General features: G+C 43.0%; 1 protein-coding gene across 1 annotated transcript in view; it reads left to right on the top strand.

The window, feature by feature from the left end:
* CTNND2 (catenin delta 2) overlaps positions 1-22,492 on the top strand; it is a 1,428,722-nt gene that overhangs the window by 379,249 nt on the left and 1,026,981 nt on the right. The gene's annotated exons all lie outside the window — the stretch shown is intronic.

Raw genomic sequence — 22,492 nt, 5'->3', positions numbered from 1 at the left:
TCAATTCCCACTGTAGCTCCTTGTAACCCTGGTCAAGTACTTAACCCTCCATTGTCCCAGGTACAAAAACTTAGATAGTGAGACCACTATGGACAGAGAAATTACCTATATGTAATATATAAACTGCTTTGTTATAGCACAGAGAATCAGCACATCAAGGATCTAATAATAGTATTAAAGAAGGCAGCTACCAGGGCAGGAGAAATTGGGATCAATCCTGTTCCCTTTGCCCCCGGGGTGAGTTGGGGGTTATGTAGGTGAGCAGACTGGCTACCTAGAAAGAAGCTGATGCTTGGATGCTTGCGGGGGGGGGGGGGGGGGGGATTGTAATGCAGGGTTTTCCATGTGCTAAGCCCAGATTTAATGTTGCACCATTTGAGGGCACGACCTCTATTGCAGCTCATGAATTAATGAAGTATTAGCATGTGGTACCTGCAAGGGATTAATACAGGACCATGTACCACCTCCTATTTATTAGGATTTATTTACTGCCTTTTTGAAGGAATTCACTCAAGGTGGTGTACAGTAAGAATAAATCAAACATGAGCAATAGACAATTAGAGCAGTAAAAACATTCAAATAACAATACAAAGTATGACATAGAGGGCATTTTTGATCGGGGACGCCCATCTCTAAGGGTGCCCATCTCCAAGGACGGCGCCGCGAAGGGGCGGGGCGACCGTATTTTCAAAACAAGATGGCCGGCCATCTTTTGTTTCGATAATACGGTTGGGGCTGCCCAAATGTCAGAGATGGCCAGCTTTGAGTTGGCCGGCCTCGGTTTTCGCCCATAATGGAAACCAAGGCCAGCGATCTCAAACCCGGCCAAATCCAAGGCATTTGGTCATGGGAGGGGCCAGCATTTGTCGGGCATTGGTCCCCCTCACATGCCAGGACACCAACCGGGAACCCTAGGGGGCACTGCAGTGGACTTCAAAAATTGCTCCCAGGTGCATACCTCCCTTGCCTTGTGTGCTGAGCCCCCCAAATCCCCCCCCCAAACCCAATACCCACAACTGTACACCATTACCATAGCCCTTAGGGGTGAAGGGGGGCACCTACATGTGAGTACAGTGGGTTTTGGGGGGTTTTGGAGGGCTTAACAATTACCACCACAAGTGTAACAGGTAGGGGGGGATGGGCCTGGGTCCACCTGCCTGACAAATGGGCAGGCTGGCGGGCGGGCCTAATGGTGTCCTATCCTAGCCTCCCCTCCTTACTTACTCTACTGCCCTGGTGGTCTAGCGACTTCTTCAGGGCAGGAAAGTGCCCCCTCTTTCCTGCCCGGAGCGCAGCCCCGCATCCTGTTTCCCTTGCAATGCTGAGTGCTGACAGTCTCGGCGCCGATTCAAAATGGCCGCAGAGAGTTGAAGTCCAAATCACAAGGGGGCGTTTGGGGGTGTTTTGAAGGCAGGATTAGGCGTGCCTAACATTTGGATGTTTTACAGCCATAATGGAACACCCGAAAATATCTAGTGCAAAAATTTCAACTTTTTGGTCTACACCTGTTTTCAGAATGAATAACACAAAAAGGTGCCCTAAATGACCAGATGACCACTGGAGGGAATCAAGGATGACTCCCTCTTATTCCCCCAGTGATCACTGACCTCCTCCCACCCCCCAAAAATGTAAATAAAAATAGTACTTACTAGCTTCTGTGACAGCCTCAGATTTTATAGCCAGATCCATTAGAGCAGCATGCAGATCCCTGGAGTAGTCTAGTGGTGTGTGCAGTCCACAGTAGACAGGTGGACCCAGGCCCATACCTCCCCCTACCTTTTACATTTCTGGTGGTAACTGTGAGCCCTCCAAAATTCACCAGACACCCACTGGAGTAGAAGAGTGGCCTAATGGTTAATGCGGTGGGTTGACACCCTGGGGAACCAGGTTCAATTCCCTCTGCAGCTCCTTGTGACCCTGGGCAAGTCACTTAGCCATCCATTGCCCCAGATACAATATACCTAGATTGTGAGCCCATTAGGAACAGTGCCAGTACCTGTAATGAAATTGTAAACCACTTAGGTCTAGGTAGTATGTAATATACTTAAATTTAAAAAAATAAACATAAGGGCTATTGTAGTGGTGTACAGATGGGGGTAGTGGGTTTTCAGTGGATTTTTGGGGGCTCAACAGACAAGATAAGGGAGCAACGGTGAGATGTGTACATAGGATCATTTATATGAAGTCCACAGTAGTGCCCCCTAGGGTGCCCCGTTGCTCTCCTGGGATGTCTGGGGGATCAGTCTCCTAAAAATGCTGGCCCCTTCTATATCCCAGGGCTTGTTTGTCTACGTTTTTCACTTGGACATTTTTTTTCCTTCCAAAATTGGCGTGAAAAGATAAACGCACAAAGCACAAAACCTTGTTACAAGTGGTGTTTTCAAAAAAAGAGATGTTTTGTGGTTTCGAACGAGGAAAAAAAGAGGTCCATGCCTTCACAAAAGTACAAGCAAGCCAAACCAGGGGTGGAAGAAGACCATCCAAATGACCAGCCCAGCAAATGAGTAGGAGCTTGAAAACAAGCTTGTGGTTTCGAACGGCCATATTTCCTATATGGATTTGGGACGTTTTGCACAAAACGTCCACAGTCCGACTTAGACATCATATTGAAAAATACTCCTCCACAGCTACTAATAACTTTTCTTTTTTATAGTTTTTCATATTCTTGTTATACCTCTAGAAATCATTTTTCTGATTCCAGTGATGTTCTCAGATTAGGAAAATTATTTTTTTTATTACATTCTCCCTATATTGGGCAGAAAACAGGTCATATTTTTAAATGCTGTTCCTTAAACCCAAGTAGACTACTTTGCAGTTAACCATAAGGTGTCAGGCAATATGAGGTTGGCTCTTTGAAGAGGTAAGTGCCTATCTGCAGCTCATTTTCCTTTACAGAATACTATCATAGCAGTGGAAATACCGTAACTTACCCGCTCAGCTGTCCACATCACCCATATGTACGCCTACCTTCAAATTACACGCCCATCTTATAGAATAGCACAGAGCCAGCACGCATATGCCGGTATTCTGGTTATTTACATGTATTTTTGGCACTTAGATATCAGTGTCCTCTTTAGAGAATTACCCCCATATCAGGGGCGTAGCTATCATGGGGCCACGGGGGCATGGGCCCCCGTAGATTTGGCCCTAGACCCCCCTGCCTTGACCCTTTCGACCCCCCCTTCCCGCCGCCAACCCTCCCCCACCACCGTTGCATACCTTTGCTGGCGGGGGACCCCAACCCCCCCCCCCCCTCGCCAGCCGAAGTCCTCTTCTCGGCCGTGCGGCGTTGCTTGCTGAATGATCTGATCAAGTTTCTGTGCGTGCGTCTGATGTCCTGCATGTTGTACGTGCAAGACGTCAGACGCACGCACAGAAACAGATTCAAACTTGATCAGATCATTCAGAAACGCCGCACGGCCGAGAAGAGGACTTCGGCTGGCGGGGGTTGGGGTCCCCCACCAGCAAAGGTATGCAGCGGGAGAGGGTTGACGGCAGGAAGGGGGGTCGTTAGGGTTGCGGCGGGGGGGTCAGCAATGCTGCGCGGCCGAGAAGAGGACTTCGGCTGGCGGGGGTTGGGGTCCCCCGCCAGCAAAGGTATGCGGCGGGAGAGGGTTGGTGGCGGGAAGGGGGGTCGAAAGGTTTGCGGTGGCGGCGGTGGGGGGGGGGGCTAAAATGTGCCCCCTCACCTCGGGCTCTGGACCCCCCTCCCGTTGAAGTCTGGCTACGCCCCTGCCCCATATTTTCTCTTTAATGCAGACTTCACCACTGATTTCAAATATGCTGTGCTCACACTGCTCCTCAGAAACCCTTCACTGAATCCTTCGTGCCCTGCCAGTTTTCATCCCCTCTCTCTCAGCCCTTGCCTCCAGCAATAGGATTGAGAGTTGAATAAAAGGCACAGGGTCACTGGTGTTGGTTTATGTATGGGTCAGCGCTGTGTGTGTCTGGTAGCACTATACAAATGCTAATAATAATAATAATAATTTACATGATCATCCATTCAGTGGCAGGGAAGCAGAGTGAAGACAACCAGGCAAAATGGATGGACCAATTTGTCCTCATCTGTTTATCTTGGGGGAGAGCAACCGAGGACCGCAAACCAGTCGGGTTTTCAGGATTTCCCCAATGAATGTGCACTGTCTCTATTGTATGCAAATAGGTATTATGCATATTCATTGGGGAAATCCTGAAAGCCTGATTGGGTTATGGCTGAGATTGCCCACCCCTGGCTTATCTGTTATAGATTGAGTCCTCTTTGTAATCAAATACAAGGCCACCTAACATGTTTTTAATCCTCTGAATTTTTTCATCAGTTTCTGTGGTTTATCTACTTTGGCAGTCCACGAACAAGTTCACCATGGCCTATAGCTGCATCAGGGATATTTTCTTCTCTTGAAGGTTTTGCACTGTCGCTACCACCATCATTTGCCCTAGTGCATAAGTCAGAGGTAATCCCTGTGGAGTGAATGGTATACCTTTACACCTATTATAGCAAAGATTTGTGGGGAGGATTTACCCACTAGGTAAGTGAGGGTGTTGGTGTAGTTATTACTGTGTGGCTTCCATGCACACCGGCAGCTGTTCTTTGCTGTAAATTGAAAAAAATAATTATGTCAGCCAAAAGCTCATTATAGTAAATTCATCACTGTTTCTCCTTTCTGCACTCAACTGAATCCTCAAAGTCAATTCCAGGTCTCTTGGGAAGTGATTTGGCATTGCTAATTCATAAATAATACCTAAGTACTGCTTATTTGGGGGCTTCAATTCATTGTTTTTGCAGTGATTGGTGATAAAGGAAAAGAGAAAGAAGAGTATATATATTGGCTGCTGTTTCATAATTAAGATAAAATAAAAACCAGTACCATTACAGAATTTGTTATTTTTTATGAGGGGATTAAAATGTAATTATGATATTAGAATATAAACCTATGCAGTATTTTATATACATTTTACATCATAATCAGAAAATTCTATGATGTATCATCAATCAACATTTTTGTGGTGCTCCCACCAGCCTCTTGTTAGAATCAGGGCAGCTCTCTGGGACCTTCTGCGACTGCCCTCTGCATCAGGGGAAGCAAATGGCATTTTCCCTGTCTTTGTAAGGTGATATAAACATAATAAGCAAATGTAATAACAGAAGCATTGCCAGACTGGGACAGACCAAAAGTCCATCAAGCCCAGCATCCTGTTTCCAACAGTGGTCAATCCAGGTCAAAAGTACCTAGCAAGATCCCAAAACAGTAAAACAGATTTTATGCTTCTTATCCTAGAAATAAGTGTAGATTTTCCAAAATTCATCTTAATAATGGATTACAAACTTTTCTTTTAGAAATTATCCAAACTTTTTAAAAACCCTGCTAAGCTAACTGCTTTCAGCACGTTCTCTGGCAACGAATTACAGAGTTTAATTACACATTGAGTGAAGAAATATTTTCTCTGGTTTGTTTTAAATGTACTACTTAAAGAAAAAAACACAAACACACCAGTGTGCTGCAGGCAGACCTGGGCAGGTAAAGTGAACTAGACAAACAGAATACCACAGGTAGCCTACAACTTAAAATCAGAGGAACTTAAATATCATTTTATATTGCTGCTTTCATTACAAAAATGGTTTCGATTCCTGATTTAGGGGCTTTCTTACAAAGCAGCATTGGGTGGTAATATGCCTATGCATACAGTAAGGTCATTGCCAAGTTAGCGTGCTCTAATCCAGGTGCTAAAATAAATTTCAAAGTTTTTTGGGAGGGGACAGAGAGTGGGTGTTCTGCAGTAAACAGCACATCCACATTAGTGTACACTAACTGTTTAATGTAGGGCTACTGTATAAGCCCTTACTAGGGTTGCTGAGAGGGGGGACAGAATTCCCCAGGCCTGGCCTCCAAGAGGGGCCCAGCTTGGGGGGCTGTCTCTCTCCTGCTCTATTCGGGACCCGAGTGATTGTATTAATGCGATCACCTGGTCCCCACATTCAGGAGCAGGAAACAGACAGACCCTAGCGCTGGGCCCCCCCCCCCCCCCCTTGGAGGCCAGGGAGGAGCAGACACACTGAAGCAGGAAGGTGGGGGCAGTCTGAGCGAGTGAGTGAACAAGGGGCAGCGGCGGCAGCTGCAACCTGAGCTGGGGTGGGGGTGGCACTGCCCCAGGCCTGGCTCTGTATCTTGGCGGCCCTGGCCCTTACCACTCACAAAATAGGTGGTGGTAAGTACTCATTCTAATTTTTTTAATGGCTGTGCGCTACTGGCGACATTAGCACATGCTAAGAAAGAAATCAGCTATTTTACGGCTGCCGTAAAAACAGCTTTATCATGCGAGAAAAACCCATGCAAGGACACACTAAGGCCACTTTTTGCTGCAGCTTAATAAAATGACCTCTCAATTTGTAAAGCAATACAATATTCATATGTTTACAGATTTGTACTTTGGACACACTGCCTGAAAAAATTTACAACATTGGTCTTAGAGGCTCACTCACTAGGACAGGCTGCCCTTAGCATCTCTGCTCTCGGCCATGAGGCCCTTGTTGCAACCACCAGAGTAGGAACAATGAGAGGAATGGTTTATTAAGACAAGGGGAAAATTCCAGCATTCACAGTTTCCTGGTTATTTTACAGAGGAACCACTGAATTTCTAATCGAACTGGGGGGAAAAAAAGAGGAACCAACAGGTCAAAAAAAATTCCAGCTGCAAGAGAAATTGATTCCTGCCAGTTACTTCTATTGCTGAGTGTATAGTCAGGATCAGCAGGACAGAATATGAGCTCTGAGGGCTTTGAATCTTTGCAAGCACTGCTGAGAGAGACTTTTAGTGTACGCTACTGCTAGCATCACAAAAAAGGGATGCCATTACTTTTGTGGAGCCTGGAGCCTGTGGTGTGCTTGACGATGTTTGCAAGGATTGTCAGAACAGCTAAGCCCGGGGTCTCCCCTTCGTTTTTCATGATCTTTTATTAATTGCTTGTGCCGCCTGGGGTGTGCAGCACTTTGATCTCTTGGTTAGGGACCTTTTTTTTCCCTGTTGTGGAGAGAGATTTGAAGGAAGGAAGAAGCTAGAACTGTAATTTATATTTCTCAGTACAGCCTCTGCAGTGGAGTGAAGACACTGAAACCTTATTAAAAATGCAAATACATTCCTATCTTGTCCAAACACTTGATTGTGGATGGGCTGTGATAAGACTAGTTCTCCGTTACAAAGCGCATCAATCTGCAAACTGTGTCAACCTGAGATTGCTGCTCTGGGATCATTTCGGCTGATGCCAGCAGTAATCTGATCCCCAAAGCCTGACCCCTATTAAGTTATAAATGCTCTCTTGCCAGGGTTCTGTCGCTCTCTTCCACTTTGGTAAACATTATTGTAATTAACAAAATTATTTTTGAGGTGAATGCAGTCCCCATGTTCAAACAATAAACCATTGCACACTTGTTGAGACCCATTATTCTAGTGATATGAAAAGGGAGCAGGAATATTCAGTTTGAATATGCTTCATGATTAGAATGCTTTTTGAATCTTTTAACCTCTCAGTGCTTCTAGATGCATTCTTTACTGATAAATAATTTTGGTTTAAATATATCAGTTGATGAGTGCTGATAAATACTTTATGGGTCAGCATTCATTGGGCTTTCTTACGAAATGGTAACCTGCATTGATCATTGGTGGCAGCGAACAGGTTTTTTTTTTAACATGCTGAAAACACTTAGGGGTATGTTTACTAAGGCACGTTAGCATTTTTAATACCTATCCGCCGCTTTTGACACTGTCAACCATAATTTACTTCTTGCCACACTGTCCTCATTTGGGTTTCAGGGCTCCATCCTCTCCTGGTTCTCCTCTTATCTCTCCCACCGTACGTACGTTCAGAGTACATTCTCATGGATCCTCCTCCACCCCCATCCTGCTCTCTGTTAGTGTTCCTCAGGGATCTGTCCTTGGACCACTTTTTTTTTCAATCTACACTTCTTCCCTGGGCTCGCTGAGCTCATCTCATGGTTTCCAATATCATCTTTATGCTGATGACACCAAGCTTTATCACTCCACACCAGACATCACTGCGGAAACCCAGACCAAAGTATCGGCCTGCTTATCCGACATTGCTGCCTGGATGTCCAACTGCCACCTGAAACTGAACATGGCCAAGACCGAGCTCATCGTCTTTCCACCCACACCCATGTCTCCTCTCCCTCCACTCTCTATTTCGGTCGATAACACCCTCATCCTCCCCGTCTCTTCTGCCCGCAACCTCGGAGTCATCTTTGACTCCTCCCTCTCCTTCTCTGCCTATATCCAGCAGACAGCCAAGACCTGTCGATTCATTCTCTGTAACATCAGCAAAATTCGCCCTTTCCTCTCTGAGCACACCACCCGAACTCTCATCCACTCTCTCATTACCTCTCGCCTTGACTACTGCAGCCTGCTCCTCACTGGCCTCCCACTCAATCATCTATCCCCCCTTCAATCCATTCAGAACTCGGCTGTGCGCCTTATCTTCCATCTGGACCGATTTACTCATATCACCCCTCTCCTCAAGTCACTTCACTGGCTTCCGATAAGGTACCACATACAGTACAAGCTTCTCCTACTGACCTACAAATGCACTCAATCTGCAGCCCTTCATTACCTCTCTACCCTCATCTCCCCTTACGCTCCTACCCGAAACCTCCGCTCACAGTACAGATCCCTCCTATCAGTACCCTTCTCCACCACCGCCAACTCCAGACTCCGCCCTTTCTGCCTCGCCTCACCCTATGCTTGGACAGAATTTAGAATAAGGGAAACATGGTTTCATTCATTTTTTTTAGTTAATTTGGTCATGCGGTGCCGTCGGTATATTGAAGCATAACCTGTATTGTTTTATACTATGTAGTTAACTCTGGTTTGCTGTGCTTTCCTGTCATGATTGGAGTTCCATTGTATGTTTTATTGTACATATAATGTTGTAATGTTTTCTTTTTTTACAAATTGTAAACCATTCTGTTTTGCAGTTGCAATAAGATACGGTATATAAATTGACGTAAATAAATAATTAAAAAAAATAAACTCCCTGAGCCCATACGCCAAGCCCCCTCCCTGCCCATCTTCAAGTCCTTACTCAAAGCCCACCTCTTCAATGTCGCTTTCGGCACCTAACCATTATATCTATTCAGTAATCTAGATTGCCCCACTTGATTGTCTGCGCATTTTGTCCTTTAGATTGTAAGCTCCTTTGAGCAGGGACTGTCCTTCTTTATAAAATTGTACAGCGCTGCGTAACCCTAGTAGCACTTTAGAAATGTTAAGTAGTAGTAGAAAGTTAAGGTTCATTAAACGCTAATGTGCCTATACATTCCTATGGGTGCATTAGAGTTTAATGTGCATCCACCATTTACCTGCGTTAAAAACGCTAATGCGCCTATAGCGCACCGCAGTAAACATAGGCCTTAGACAGCACTCGCTGCTAGTAGCTATAGTGAAACTCAGCTACTGCAGCGGCAGTTCTATAACTGGGGGCCTCCATTTAGGTGTCTGAGGCTGCGGTGTTCTATAATGGGTACCTGGACCTCTAGGTTTGATTACACAACACTAGTGAAACCTGGTATCGGTGCACTAGCATTTAAGAGTCTGCACTCACTCCAGCCATAGAGCAAGTGTAAGTGCAGCTGCCAAGTGGCAGAACCTTCCTGCATAAATGACCATATTTTGTAAGTTACGTGGTGGGAGCCCCACCCACGTCTTGCCTGCGTACTACCCCTGGGTATGGCCCCCTCGCATTTACACACGGCATTTGTTTTTTCTTCTTTTTTTTTTTTGCCCTTTTAAGAAAGCTTTGAAAATGTGTTTGTTTGAACAGGCCTTTCCCACAACTGATCTTTGAGGACACTGGGCATATTGACCTCTCACCGAGTTACAGCACCACTTGTTTGAATAATTTTTGTTTTTGTTTCTAGCCTCTTATTCTTAGTGTGATTCTGTCCCTTATGTTATGTTGTTCTTTTCCATCTTTAGTTCAGTTTGTACACTGCCCTGACCTTGTTGGAAGGGCAGTATAGCAAGTTTTAAAATAAACAATAAATACGTGAGGCATGCCATTACAGAATAGTGCTTAGAGAGATTATTGACATGTAGGCACATGCGTGCTTCAGTGTCAGTGTTCTATACATTTACACATATAGGACTAGATTCTATATATGGCACCTGAAAAATTAACCCAAAAATATTTCTGCCTAGGTGTGTTCTGTAAACTATGCCAAGATTTAGGCCCAGTTTATAGAATATGCCCAGATGATTTATAGAATATGCCTGGAGGCCCTGCCTGCACCTAAGTCTAGGCACATCCATTTATGCCAAGTAAAACTGGGTGCAAATACTGACACCTAAGTTAGGTGCACAGCAGGTATATTCTGTAACTGTAACTGTGTGTGTAGAGATTTGGAACGTCCACGGTCCGCCCATTCCACACCCCTTTTTTGGCAGCACGCATTAGAATTTTCGTGCACCATCTTACAGAATACACGTAGCAAGTTGTGCATGTAAATTTTAATTAATGCCAATGAGTATCAGTAATCGCTCATTAATGAATTATCAGTGATGATTGGCTTGTTAAGTAGTTAAATTGCCCACACAAATCCAGAATACAATCAGATTTGTGTGTGCAATTTCGGCCACGCTATATAGAATCCAGGGAATAATTTGTGACTGAATGTAAATGCCCTCTTATAGAATTTCTCTTAAGGTGTATAGTTATGTGGCTTAGGTTATGGTAACATTTTCTTTATCTTAGCTTAAACTGCTTAACTCTATAGATAAAAGCTGAATGTCACTACCATCTGTATAGCTGTGTCTCACTCCACCCCAGTGCTATATAGATAGTGGTCAGAGGAGATTTTTACTGGCTCTACCTTTTACTACTGCTGAAAATTCTTGGCATCTGCTGCCTAACACGTAAATCCCTTTAAGTATCAGGCCCATAGTTTTTAATTCTGAAAGGAAACATTTATAAAACACATTATACTACTTCATGGGATAAATTGTAACAAGTAATATCTGTGTAGTGATTTAAAAGTTCAGTTTATAACACCAGACCAATCAAAACGGTTTACAACTGTCAAACAGAGTTCAGTGTTCAGAGCTACATTTGTTTCATGTTTTATCACAGTGCCCACTTTGTGCCAGGTGTTCTAGGCCAGTGGTTCCCATACCTGGTCCTGGAGGCACCCCAGCCAGTCAGGTTTTCAGGATATCCACAATGAATATTCATGAGACTCCTGACTTGTAACTTTTATCTTATGTGTCCTTCTGTCTGTCCTTCCTTTCTCCTTTTTGGTCCTGTCTGTTTGCCCTGATTTAGATTGTAAGCTGTTTTGAGCAGGGACTGTCTTCTTCATGTTCAATTGTAAAGCGCTGCGTACGACTGGTAGCGCTATAGAAGTGATTTATAGTAGTGATTTATAGTAGTATGAGAGAGATTTGCATGTGCAAATGTCTCTCATGAATATTCATTGTGGATATCCTGAAAACCTGACTGGCTGGGGTGCCCCCAGTACCTGGTGTATAAGAACCATTGGTCTAGACAGTGGAGAAGTGCAGCATTCTGTGAAAGGCCAGACTTCTGTAAATGACTGCAGTGCCTTTTTTTCATTTATGGGGACATATCTACAATGTGTGAGACTATGGCTCTTATTTTCAAAGTATATGGATGTTTCAAAATGCACACATGGATACCCATGTGCTTGAAACACCCAAATCCCAATTTTCCTAAGGCATGCACTGCAGTACATCCAAATAGCAAGGGGAGGGGCGTGTTTTGGATGGGACTAGGGAGGGCACAAAATCAGGACAGTAAGTCAAAGAAATAGCTTAGTGGTTACTACATTGGACTATAAACCAAAGGGCCCAGGTTCAAATCCTAATTCAGTTCTCTATTTATTTTTGTGAGCCCTCTAGAAACAGAAAAATACATACTGTACCTTAATATATAAGCCATCTGCAAACCTGAAAGCTATCGAAGTAGTGTACATCCTGGAGGGTTCACAATTACAAAATAAAAGTGGGATTTGAACCTGAACTGCACTACCTACTAGACTGCCCTTTTGTTGTGCAGAGACTTCTGTGTGGCCAGTCTTCTAAGAATGCTGCCAGACAGACGTCCATGCTTTTTGTTGTTCATATGTTGGTCATTCCAGTTTGTAAAATGGCTGTTCATTTTTTATGTCCTTGGCATACAGATGTCTATCTCACATATTTTCAAACATGAAATCCTGATGTATTTTCAGTTGGAAAATGCATGTGACATGGATATCCATTTGGGGCATTCTGGGCATGGATGTCCCTATTCTGACTTGGACGACCTTTTGCAAATGCCTCTTCACTAGACTATTGTATATGTTCCAATGGTAACCTGCATTGATCATTGGGAAATAGCGGGCTATACATTTTAAAAAGAAATAAATACAATAAATAAGTCATCATGACCTGTATTAGTTGTCCAGCAGTGTACCAAGGGCGGTGTGATGGGGACTGTCCGCCCCGGGTGCAAGCTGTGGGGGGAGGGGTGCAGGGAGCAGCTGTGTGGCTGTTGGCTCCGCCGGTTCCCTGCTCCCTCTGATGTTACTTCCTATTCCTGGCAGAGGGAGCAGGGAACCGGTGGAGCCAACAGCCGGGCAGCTGCTCCCAGCACCCCAGGAGGTAAGAGGCAATGTACCCGGGGGGGGGGGGGTGGCTTGAGGTAATGCGCCGGGGGGGATGACACTGCACCGGGAAGGGGGGGGGGGGAACGCAGTGGTGATCCGCCCAAGGTGCCAAGGGACACCACTGTGTTGTCTTACCACTTGACAATATTTTCCAATGTATATCCATTTTACTCTGGACGCTGATACTAAATGTTATCTCATGAAGTTTCTTTCTCTGATGCCAGTAAGTTCCACAAGCATACCTGCTTTCTTTTCATTCCACATGTGTTATGTCTTGCTGCAGTGGCATTACCTCAACCAGTGTTTCTGTTTTATGTTTGGTTGGAGAGAAGTGAGGAGAAGATTGAGTGAATTTTTGTAATGCTTCTGAAGGTGCAAGATTGATAGTAATAGCTGAAGCCTAACATAGTGCAGGTATGTGCTCTGCTTGCCTTACTGCACAGCTCAGCCAGTGGCTTCAGACCTAATTTACAATATACCGTTATTCCACTATTTCCTTGAGTGAGAACTGATACATTTGCCAAACATTGTCAAAAGGAGAATTCTGACTAGGATGTAAGATACAAACACTGGGCTTATTTTCACATGGAACCTGAGACAAAATCTGATCCCATGGTATCCAGATGAGAAAAGAAAAAGTTGAGCCAAAAAACACAAAACAGGTAGAAACCTCTACGTGTAGTCTCAAGTCCAAAGCAAGAGTAGAGGATGCCACAAAACACAACCAGCCAATGTGATGAAAGTCAGAGTCCTTTATTCAAAGCACCAGTAACTGGACCTGACACGGTCTGCGTTTCAGTGGTAAAACCACCTGCTTCAGGAGTCACAATGTCACTTGCCAAGCTAAGGTAAAAAACATGGAAACCTGGTGCAAAACACTAGCATAACCAAATAAATCCATCTGTAGTGCCGGACGGATGCAGAAGCGCCTGACAAACAAACTAGTTGTTCAGCATACTTACTCTCTGAGAATAAGACTATAGGAGTGCTTGGGAGATATCCTTGAAAAATAGATGGACACAAAAGGTTGCTGGGTTTACTGACATGAAACCTGCTTATGTATAGGGTGCCAAGGTTGGAATTGGAGCCTCCAAGTCAGCACATTCAGTTTCCTGCATATTTTACAGAGGACCCACTGGAGCTTTTGGTAAAATATGAATAGTTCCATTGCAAATTTCCCTAAATGTGCAGCAGCAACAATAATGTAAAGATACAGAGCTGGCCGACTGCCAATCTTCAGCAGCCCTTAACTGAATAGTGCTGCTGAGTGTCTCTTCTAACCAGCTAATTTGTAGGCAGTCTGGGGTGGAGTCCGCACTGATGTGGTTAAATGCCAATAACCGGCGCTTAACCACATGATACGTTGAAACCTTCTGCGGCTAAGAAAGCAAATAGAATGTTAGGTATTATTAGGAAAGGAATGGAAAACAAAAATGAAGATGTTATAATGCCTTTGTATCGCTCCATGGTGCGACCGCACCTCGAATATTGTGTTCAATTCTGGTTGCTGTATCTCAATAAAGATATAGTGGAATTAGAAAAGGTGCAGAGAAGGGCGACGAAAATGATAAAGGGGATGGGACAACTTCCCTATGAGGAAAAGCTGAAGCGACTAGGGCTCTTCAGCTTGGAGAAAAGGTGGCTGAGGGGAGATATGATAGAGGTCTATAAAATAATGAGTGGAGTTGAACGGGTAGATGTGAAGCGTCTGTTCACACTTTCCAAAAATACTAGGACTAGGGGGCATGCGATGAAGCTACAATGTAGTAAATTTAAAACGAATCGGAGAAAATTTTTCTTCACTCAACGTGTCATTAAACCCTGGACTTCATTGCCAGAGAATGTAGTAAAGGCGGTTAGCTTAGCGGAGTTTAAAAAAGGTTTGGACGGCTTCCTAAAGGAAAAGTCCATAGACCGTTATTAAATGGACTTGGGGAAAATCCACTATTTCTGGGATAAGCAGTATAAAATGTTTTGTACTTTTTTGGGATCTTACCAGGTATTTGTGATATGGATTGGCCACTGTTGGAAACAGGATGCTGGGCCTGATGGACCTTTGGTCTTTTCCAGTATGGCAATACTTATGTATTTATGTACTTATGCATAAAACGCACTCCTGTCTTTGGGGCCTTTTTACTAAGCTGCATTAGATGCTACTGCACACCCAATGCAGCAAAAGTGACCTAACGCAGGATGCACTAAAGTGTCCTGCATTACTTGTGGCTTTTGCATGTACTAATCATGTGATATATATATATATATTTTTTTTTTTTTTTTTTTTTAAGGGGCTTATTGGGGCAGACAGTGGGCATGGAAGCAGTATCTAGTCAGTGCATGCAGATTAGCACATGCTGATTGATTACTGCAGGGTTAACACAGGAGCGCTAAACAGGGCTCTTGCGTTAAATTTGTTTTGAATGGTTACACACTAAAGGAAACATTAGTACGTGGGCATAAATGAAACAAATACAGAAAAGCTTTTTCACAGCTGCGCAAGAAATGGGTTTAGTGCACAGGAAGGGACCTGGCCCAGCATTGAGTACCTGGGGACAATGCTTTTAAATGAGCTACAGCTGATCAGAAAAAGAGCAATGCGATTGAATCATCAGTCCAAACCAAACAACCAATGAGACCGCAGCCCATACAATTACATCATCGACCACCAATCAATTTCCGAATTAAGCCCGTCAGGAGCTAAAGTCTGTAACTTGAATATCCATTTCTGCTCCCTAAAATTTAAAAGTTGAGCAATATTACCACCCTCCCACCCCATACTAATATGATCAATTATCCTCCATCTAAGATCAGAGAGTAAGTGCCCCTTGTCCACCCAATGTTGTACCAAGGGCGCTGACAGGGGAGGGGAGAAGGGGACTGGGGTGGGGATCTCAGAGGGGAGAAGGGAAGGGGAGGGGAGAAGGGGACTGGGGTGGGGATCTCAGACAGGGGAGGGGAGAAGGGGACTGGGGTGGGGATCTCAGAGGGGAGAAGGGGACTGGGGTGGGGGTCTCAGACAGGGGAGGGGAGAAGGGGACGGGTGGGGGTGTTCAGATGGGAGAAGGGGGCTGGAACTGGGGGCTGAAAAAAGGGGCAGAGAGAGAAAGGGGACAGATCCTAGATGGAAGGGAGAGCGAGAGGGAGGGCAGACCCTGGATGGATGGGAGAGGGAGGGCAAATGGTGGATTGAAGGGGCAGAGAGAAAGGGCAGGCAGTGGATGGAAGGGACGGCAGAGAGGGCAGACACTGGATGGCAGAGAGAGAGAGAGAGAGTGAAGACAGATGCTGGATGGAAGGAAGACGGTGAAAAGAAGATGAGGAAAGCAGAAACCAGAGACAACAAACTGTAAATAAAATATATATATATATATATATTTTTTTTTTGCTTTAGGATAAAGTATTGTAGATGTGTTAAATGTTTATAATAGAACATGTAAATAAGGTAATCTTTTTATTGGACTAATTTTAATACATTTTGACTAACTTTCGGAGAATAAAACCCCCTTCCTCAGGTCAGGATAGGATACTGTAACAGCACTATACTGTACTGACCCGAGGACGGAGGTTTTGGCCTCTGAAAGCTAAATGTATTAGTCCAATAAAATGGTATTATTTTACTTTCTATATTTGTTTTATTTCTATTTGTTAATTTGTAAAGTGGTGATTGGTACTTGTTAGGTTTTTTTTTTCAAATTTACATCTGCTGTCTTTATATTTTGCACAGTACTAGGGGACAGTTTCTGTTTCTGTGGTGTTGCATTGTATGCAGAGTCTGGCATTGGGGGTTCAGTTTAATTTTTGTCTAAATAGAAAGTTTATGATTACTTATTCTATAGTGGATTAGGGTGTATCTGTGTTTGTGAAAAAGACATGGCTTTCAGTTGGCATTGACTGTGCAGGATCTACGATCTGTACTATTCTGTCTGGTTTCGTTTTACAATAGGTGAATTGATGTTCTAGTGCTCACTGTAGTGTTTAAGATGCTTTCCTTTTCCTTTTGTGACTCGTAGAAATGACTGCTTATGGTATGGTAGAATTGCTCTATAGGTCCTGAGTGTTTTGTATTCTCGGCATGCCTAGTACTGGATTTGGGGAGGGGGGTGTTAAAAAATGACCTGCCCCGGGTGTCAACTACCCTAGGTACGCCACTGCCTATTTGAAGCTTATTCTATGAAGAAAAGTAGGCAGTGGGCACTACCCAGATAAATAGCTTAATACTGTGCCCACTGTTTTTTTTTTTTTAACTACTATTAAGGGTTGCTGGGCAGTGCCATGTATTCCTACAGTTGAACTGGTCCTTGTCTAGGCAAGATTTAGGCTGTTTCCTTTCCAGTTTACATTTTTGCTGCTTAAGGACCTATATTTCTGGAGAGAACCAAGGGGAGCATAGGGCATAAGACCTTCCCTTTTGGGGCCATTTTTCCTAAAGGCTTTGCTAAATGTGCTCTGACACTGTCGTCATCTTTCCAACTACATAGGGGTAGGATAGGGCCTCTAAGAAGCTATCAGCGGTCTGATTTTTCATGTCTCTAAAATCTTTCCAAACTCTGATAGGGCCCGTCTGTTTTAGGTTGTCATTTTGTAAAAAAGATTATTTGAAAATCATCTGTCTATTATAGAGGTATTACTTGAACACTACTGGCCTTGGGTTCATGAATGTCTAACCTTTTACAGAACACCAAGGAGCTCATTTTCAAAAGAGAAAAACATCCAAAAAGTGGCATAAATCTGCATTTGGATGTTTTTCTCACAAAAACGTCCAAATTGGTATTTTCAAAACCAATTTTTAGACGTTTTTCTATGAAATCCATCAGAAGTGCGTTCAAATCACAAGGGGGTGTGTCAGGGGCATGCTAAAGGCGGGATCTGGATTTTGTTTTATTTTATTTATTTGTTACATTTGAATCCCACATTTTCCCACCTATTTGCAGGCTCAATGTGGCTTACATAGTACCGTAAAGGCGTTCGCCAATTCCGGTATGAACAAATACAGTAATGTTGTGGTAGAATAAGGTTTGTGTGTACAGGCACATTAGGGAATCGTAGAGAGGAGCAGAATCGTAGAGAGGAAGAGTTATTATATGTCCATTACGAGCTTTGGTTTCGTTGTGTTGCAGGGTACAGGCATTTAAGTTGGGTCGGTAGGGTAACTCTTTTTGAACAGGTTAGTTTTTAATGATTTCCGGAAGTTTAGGTGATCATAAGTTGTTTTCACGGCTTTTGGTAATGCATTCCATAGTTGTGTGCTTATGTAGGAAAAGCTGGATGTATAGGTTGATTTGTATTTGAGTCCTTTGCAGCTTGGGTAGTGGAGATTTAGGTATGTTCGTGTTGATCCTGTTGAGTTTCTGGTTGGTAGGTCTATGAGGTCTGTCATGAACCAGGGTGCAGATTTTGAAAGCAATACGTTCTTTGATTGGGAGCCAGTGCAGTTTTGTCTCCAATGCCAATGTCAATGGACTAGAATGTTTCTTGTGATGCACCTCTCACTCCTCAAGGTCATTTTCTATATTTTAGGACAGAGAGTTTACAACTAGAGGTATTGTGATCAGGATCTAGGCATGGTAAGCAGCAGTTGTGAGGGTCAGTCACAGTTATGACCTTGCTGCACAGAGAACACTTAAAATCACTGGGAGTTTTTAGGGGCAAAAATAGCTGCAGCAAAATCAAAGCCCAACCAGAAGCTCAGGCCTAAGTGAGTCAATGAGCCATAACAAAAATAAAGGATACTTGAAGGGTTGGCAAAAATAAGGAAAAACTAAAAAGGAGAAGGGAAGGGAAAAGAAAAAAAAACCAAAACATAACGTCCTATGTACTCACACTGCAAAGACTGCAAGAAAGGAATTGCACATAACAAAAAATCATGCTGAGAGTGGAAAACAAAATGTGACTTCTCTGCTCCACGGAAAGAGATAGACTGCTGGTTCTGTGAGATTGAGGCAGGCGGGAAGGCACCCATGCATATTGTTCTACTACTAATACTAATACTACTTAACATTTCTAGAGCGCTACTAGGGTTACGCAGCGCTGTACAATTTAACAAAGAGAGACAGTCCCTGCTCAAAGAGCTTACAATCTACGGCTGCTAAAGGCTTCTGGTATAAGCAGAACCCTGGCAAACGGCTGTGCCGGTGCTTGTCCTCAGAGAATATTAAATAAAAAGTTTTTAGGGGTTGCCAGGGGGCAGAAAGTGGACAGTCCTGTGCTAATCAGTTAATGGCGCTACATTACTGCACGTTAACTGGTTGGCACACAGATAGCATGCGAGCCCTTACTGCCCATAAAATAGGTGTAAATTGTTTAAATGGCAAACAGTGCATACCCATTAATACAAAAATAACAAAAAAGGTGTGGTTAAAATGGCCTTAGTGTGCCCCTTAGTTACAAAAAGCACTCCTGTGAGTAAGGGCAGTCTAGTTTTAACTGGCATTAGGAGATAAGAGTTAATTGCCTTCATAGAACCTGAGGAAACAGGTTGGGGTACTGGCAGTAATTCAGTCCACCAGCAAAACTGGAAGGCCACAATATAATGTGTGGTAGACAAGTATTTGAATCTGACTTAAGTCAACAATGTTGATCCATTAACGTAAGCTGATGCGCTCGGTTATTCTGTTGATATTGTTCAGAATAGTCCCCAATATCACTGCGTGCAAGCTCTTCTTCATCATCTGGAGTAGATGAATGTAAGATCCCAAAGTCAGCCTTTGTAGTCCAGATTCATTGTAAAGTAAGTGTGTGCAAAGGTTATGGACACTTTATTTATAACAGCAAAAAAAAAAAAAAAGCTGATCAGTGCAATACTAGAGCTACTTTAGAAAGAAATAGAGCATGATCAAGGTTAAAAAAATTCAGCCAACATGAAGCTGGTGCTGTTTCCAACTGAAATTACTGGACTGAAACACATGACTCAGTTAATATCTACAGAACACTAAGAAAACATGAAGCAAGTAATAATACCAGATTATATACATGTGCTCTGCATTAGACCACAACTGAAAAAACAGCAGCCCCCTCCTTCTGTAAATCGCTTTGGATGGTTCTGTAACATGCAATATGATAAATGATTGTCAGCTGGAAAGTTTTTCAGCCATAATGGAACAAAACAAAACCGGCTAGGGTTGGCATTTCAAACAGCAAGATTATGGACTATGATTTCACCTATATTTAAATCGTCTCAGTCCTATATTCTTTTTAGGAAAATTTTGAAAACCCTTTTGTATCAGAAATATGTATCCCATGCTAACCACTGATGTACTATTTTTAATTACTAAATTTATTATTATGCCTCTTCTTCCAGTTAAATGAAACTGGCTTCTTAAAAAGTTGTAACCCCCTTAGAACTGCGAGGTAATAGCGGGATAGAAAACTAATTTACCATTACCAATACCGTTTTGAGCAAGACCCGTTTTTATAACGAGTAAGGCACAAAAGGGTGCCCTAAACGACCAGATGACCAATGGAGGGAATCACGGGTGACCCCCCCAATACCCCTCCAGTGGTCACTGACCCCCTACCACCCCCCACAAATGTGAATACAAATATGATTTAGCAACCTCTATGACAGATTTAGATGTTAGAACCAGGCCTATTAGAGCAGCATGCAGGTCCCTGGAATAGTGTAGTGGTCAGTGCAGTGCACCATGGCATGGGGGACTCCGGTCCCTATCACCCTCTACCTGTCACAATTATGGTGGAAACTGTGAGCCCTCAGAAACTCACCAGAAACCCACTATACCCACATATTTATTTATTTATTTATTTATTTGCTGCATTTGTATCGGTGTTCCCTTCACCCATAAGGGCTGTTGTGTACAGCTATGGGCAGTGGGTTTTGGGGGGCTCAGCAGACAAGATAAGGGAGCAATGGTGAGATGTGTACCTGGGAGCATGTTTTTGTAGTCCATTAGGATGCCCCATTTATCTTCTGGAATGTCTGGGAGACCATTCTGCTAAAAATTCTGGCCCCTCCTACATCCCAGTGGCTTGATTTTCTACGTTTTTCACTTGCACATTTTTGTTTTGAAAATGGATAAAAAAAAAACAAAACGTCCAAAGCCCGAAAAGATAGACATTTTTCTTTTTGGAAAATGAACTTCTTTCTTATTCAGATTTTAGACGTTTTTTGCAAAACATCTAAAGCCGGACTTAGACGTTATATCGAAAATGCTCCTCCACATCTATCACATGTCTATTTTCAAGGACTGGAGATTAGATCTGTGTGAATCCTAGTTCTGCCACCATGTCAAAGAAACCAGTGATGGATGTGTCTGGGATTTCAAAAAGTATGTTAGTTATCCATGATTGTTAACCAGGGCAAGCGTGGGGTTATCTCTGTAACCAGATCCAGAAGTTCTTGCACAGGTGACTTGACGAAAGGTGCTGTGTAAATCAAATTGGTGCTCATCTTCTAGCTGAATTACGAGTAAGAGAAGTTCTGATTTATGGTTCCGTATACTAAGCTGCGGTAAGCACAAAACACCCCGTGGTAGTTTTGCAATGTGTGCGTACAAACCACTCGCTAAAACATAATTTGGCCCTTTTCTTTGTGTGAAACAGGAGATTACATGTGGAGAAGCTTTATAAATGATTCCCATTGAGTATAATTCTGTATGGAGCTGCCAAGTTGTAAATGGCTTTCATATAGAATACTGCTACACAAAAACTCTCAAATATACAGTGATGGCAAGAGACTATAATGCTTCAAATGACAATAATTCTGTGGAGTGCATTAGACCATGGAAAAGTAAATGGGGAAAAAGCCTCTGAGTCTAACCCAGCCTCCAACCCAAGTAGTTAAGTGTAAATAACACAGGTTGAAATAATTTTTCTGGGTGTCTTATCTTCATTGGCATAAAAACCCCTGAATTACCAGAGTCTACAAAATGCTAAAACTCCACAGAATGAACTAGGGATCCAAAAAGATTGTTTAGGAGCTTGAAAACCTAACTTTCAAATGCAGGTGCAGGTGCAAACAAGTATGAATCAATGGTCCAACACACCGACTTTGGCCTGTTTAAAATCTATTATTTTCACTGGAAAAATTCTGTCTCAAGGCGTGAGTAACAATCAAAGTGATTTGAAAACAAAAATAACTCAAATACTATGAATTTATATAAAAACTAAAAATAAGACTTAAGATGAAAATTAAACTTAAGATAAAAAAGTGCAAATTACGTGTATATTAAATCCAAATGATCAAACATTTAAAATATAGTTCAAATATAAGTACTTGCCAAAACGTTCCAGCACAGACGTGCTTCCTGCTCCATAGTCCCTACTAAAATGGCCGCGGCGTCTTTTCTTTATGGGTTGACTATCTGCGATCTATGACGTTACTTCCTGTGACGTTAGATCCTAATGGGTGGAATGTTCCTCTCAAAATTATGTTCTTCTAAAGCTACTATAATATCACTTCCTTGATTATAAATAGATGGTAAAGAAGGAATTCTTCATTATAGCATGTCCACATAGGGAAAGTCCAAATCTCTTTGTTTTAGACAATATAGTCAAAAAGATGTATTAATTATGTGTGGTCGTGTTATGTGTTACACCACCAATTCTTTAGAGGAGACCTATATTATATGCCACACCACCAGTTCTTTAAAGGAAACTGCTCCATTCCAACCTTAGGTTTAAACCCGTGGGTTCCTCTGTTCTAAGTGTGAAAATCCAAAACTGCTCCCTTTGTAGCAGTTTCCTCAATCTGTCAGGATAACCCACAGGAATGTGATCTATCGCGCAAAACTGTAATGAAGAAAAATCATGCCCCAAACTAAGACAGTGAGACACTGTTGGGGCTTCTACCCTTTGGTGTTTTAAACAACTTTTGT

Source organism: Microcaecilia unicolor, chromosome 1 (assembly GCF_901765095.1).
Source record: "Microcaecilia unicolor chromosome 1, aMicUni1.1, whole genome shotgun sequence".
Classification (NCBI taxonomy): domain Eukaryota; kingdom Metazoa; phylum Chordata; class Amphibia; order Gymnophiona; family Siphonopidae; genus Microcaecilia; species Microcaecilia unicolor.
The sequence above is the reverse complement of the archived record's forward strand: the minus strand, read 5'-3'. Positions and strand labels throughout refer to the sequence as shown.